Genomic DNA, 3,634 nt, shown 5'->3' with positions numbered 1-3,634 from the left:
GGCCCATCAAGAAGTAACTGTCATCATTGTGGCATGAAAGACCACTAGAAAAATAAATGTCGGACGCCTAATCATTTTGTAAAATTTTATCAAAAATTCTTCAAAAGAAAGGCAAATAGAGGTGGTGCCTCTTCTTCTAATGCTCGGATAGAGTCACACTTGGCGTTTGAAAATAATGTTGAGGCAAGACCTTCAAATAATGATAATATTGAAGCAAATCTGGCTTTGGAAGATGACGATTTTAATGACCTCAATGATATTACTCATTTGGAGGTTGAAGACTTCTTTAGGGATTACTCTTGTAGCATCCCCTTTTAGGAGAATACCACTTACGAAACAAAAACTAATTATTTCTATTATTTTACCCTAAAAAAAACTTATTGAAATAAGATATATGAGTTTTATTTTAAAAAAATGATTTCCAATTCAACAATACTGCAGGTCCATAAAATACACAAAACTTCAAATAAGTAATTATCACAAAAATATTATCTTCCTTCGTGCATAATGACAAGTCAAAATATAACCTAGTACATTGCATTACTTGAGTTAAAAGCACACTCTAAAATAACAAAATTAGTCACTTGGTTTAAGTTACAAGCCTTCAAAATTTCGTAAATAAGTGCCACACATGTATCATGTACAAGTCCCCAAAATAATATACAAAAACTAGATGTATATGCATATGTGATCTTCAAAAGAGCTCCCAAAAAGTCTACTCCACATGGCCATCTTCATATCCCGCCTCGCATATCACCTACGATAGGAAACAACTATCGCTAAGCATAAAGCTTAGTGGTGTATAACCTTTGGACTTAGAGCCATTAAAAATTCTCAATTTCCTTTTTCATCATAAGCGGTTCAATAAGGTAGCATTAAGTCCAAGTGAACAAGTATATCAAGTATCAAATACAAATCTTAGAGAGTTTCAAAATACCAATACTAATATTCAAAGGCTTAAGTACCAAGAATGCTTATAATTCAATTCAAAAGAGTAGTCAAATAATTAATTTCACCCCATATGTACGTCATGCCTTCATACTAAGCACAATCAATATCAAGACGGACCGAAGTCCCAAAATAAAGAAGTGTCCATATCAAGAAGGGTCGTCACCCAATATCAAGAAGATCAAAGACCATGTTGAAAGTGGCTTTTCACTCGTACTAAAAAATGGACGAAAATCCATCGTCAAGATAAAATGTAAATCCAAAGTCAAGATGGGCAAGATATGAATCGAGAGGCATGCCAATATCGATGACAAGTCACCGTAACAAGAAGGACAAATTCCCAACAAGAATGCAAAATGATCAAGCAATTCGTACAAGTGGGCGATTCAACGAAAGTTTTGCAATACTTGAGATAATAGTCATACCAAAATACAAAACAAGGAGTAAGGAAACAACCCAATAAAATACTTTAAATTTTTGAAAAATAAAATATTTCAAGTTCAAGTTTATACACGAACCTTGGCGTTTTAGCACACAACAAGTTCTACCACCACTCGAGGAGTTCAATTTCTCTATGTCATAGATCAACCAAAATCCACTTCGTCAAACAGTTCCTCTTAGCTTGTATAAGAGAATATACACCTTAAATACACAATCAAATATATACTTAAGTTTAAAAGTTCCAGCATATCGAAACTAAACATAAAATCACTGAAAATCAACCTAAAGTATCAAAATGGAAATTCTGGGCAGCACTATTGTCTTGTATTGCTGCTCAGTTTCAAAGGGGTAAATGGGATAATTAGGCTTTGTGTCCTCAAATAAAGTTATAGGTATATGTCTTAGGGTAATATACAACTTTGAATCACCCCTACAGCAATTATGTACAACAAGATATGCTCAAAATACCCACAGCAGTCCATGTAGGATTTTTAGACCAAAATCTGGGCAGCACCTCCCCTGTACTTCATCACCATATTTCGAGTCAATAAAAGCAAAAATGGATTTTGGATCCTAAATAAAAGTTATAGCCCTATGAAATATCTTTCCAAAACATCTTTAATCACTCAACACTAAGTTTTACACAAGGAGTTATACTACAATTACTAACAACAGTCCCAACCAAAAACGGGTTTGCAACCAAAGTTTATTCCCCCAATTTTGACAACAACAACTTATCAAGAACATCAACAACAATATAACCAATCATTCTACTTCATAACTTAACTAATTCCACCCATTTAATCCAACCAAAGAATCCCCTAATCCATAAATTCCAACAAAGCAACAAACAAGTTTATAACACTATTTTCTCCGTTCTAATCCGTTAAATCTCTAAACAAGCTTGATAATAAGGAAAAACAACAACTAAATCTTACCTTGAAGTATAAGTCAACCACCTTAATACACTCCTTCTTCTCTGATTTTTAGCTCAAAATGAAGACAACACAACGTACAACGTTTTTCTCTTCACGAGCTTCGGAAATCGGGACTCGAATTTGGGTCAAAAATGGCTTTTAATTCTCTCTCTCTATCTCTCTATATTTCTATGGTGTTCTGGAAGTATATTGAATGAAAGGAAAGAGATAAGGCTGAACTTATCTCTTACATGGTAAGAAATATGGGCTGACCCGATTTGGAATCGGGTTGGGCCAAATTTTCTGTCCATCTTGACCCTTCTGCCTTACAATATCCATAACTTTTTATTCCGATGTCATATATAAGCCCATGACCTATGGTTGGAAAGGTATTTCAATTATCTACAACTTTCATTTTATGGGTTTTCCCAAATTTTCAAATTTTGATAGGGTTATGTCCTCTTGAAGTCAGATCATCCAAAAATATAACTTAAAAAAAATAAATAAATAATTCTTAAAAATAAATTGGGGTGTTACAACTCTACCCCCCTTAAGAAATTTCGTCCCGAAATTTACCTGATAGTCTCCTCAAAATAACTGTGGATGTTGGAGTCGCATATCCTCTTCTCTCTCCCAGGTAGCTTCCTTGCCAGAATGAATTCTCCAAAGGACCTTTACTAAAGGGATTTTCTTGTTCCTAAGCTTTTTTGTATCATGCTCCAAGATTTTGATAGGTTCCTCTTCGTATGTCAAGTCAGGATTGACCTCAATGGATTCAACAGGAAGAACATGAGATGGATCTGAGCGATATCTTCTAAGCATAGAAACATGGAAGACATTGTGGATTCTATCTAACTCCGGTGGAAGCGCTAGTTTATATGCAACTGGACCAACTCTCTCAAGTACTTCATATGGTCCAACAAATCGAGGACTAAGTTTCCCTTTTTGGCCAAATCTCATAATTCTCTTCCATGGAGAAACCTTTAAAAATACCTTGTCTCCTGCTTGATATTCAATTTCACGCCTCTTAAGATCAGCATAAGACTTTTGTCTATCTGAAGTAATTTTTAGACGATCCTTAATTATTTTTACCTTATCCTCAGTTTGTTGCACAATCTTAGGACCAACTAGTTTTCGTTCACCAACTTCACTCCAGCAAAGCGGAGTTCTACACTTTCTCCCATATAAGGCTTCATAGGGTGGCATGCCAATTCTTGATTGGTAGCTATTGTTATAAGCGAATTCTACCAAGGCTAGGTGTCTGTCCCAACTACCTTCAAATTCCATAATGCAAGCTCGAAGCATATCTTCCAAGATTTGAATCACCC

At 35.0% G+C, this 3,634-nt stretch overlaps 1 long non-coding RNA gene across 1 annotated transcript; it reads right to left on the bottom strand.

Moving 5' to 3' along the window:
• Positions 1–508: 508 nt before the first annotated feature.
• Positions 509–2,471, bottom strand: LOC129881463 (uncharacterized). Its single transcript, XR_008765590.1, has 3 exons — positions 2,328–2,471; positions 1,467–1,590; positions 509–757 (listed from the first exon to the last, which is right to left on the bottom strand). It is a non-coding gene; the product is annotated as an uncharacterized LOC129881463 (long non-coding RNA).
• Between the last annotated feature and the right edge of the window lie 1,163 nt (positions 2,472–3,634).

This window comes from Solanum dulcamara, chromosome 3, assembly GCF_947179165.1.
Source record: "Solanum dulcamara chromosome 3, daSolDulc1.2, whole genome shotgun sequence".
Taxonomy (NCBI): Eukaryota; Viridiplantae; Streptophyta; class Magnoliopsida; order Solanales; family Solanaceae; genus Solanum; species Solanum dulcamara.
The sequence above is the reverse complement of the archived record's forward strand: the minus strand, read 5'-3'. Positions and strand labels throughout refer to the sequence as shown.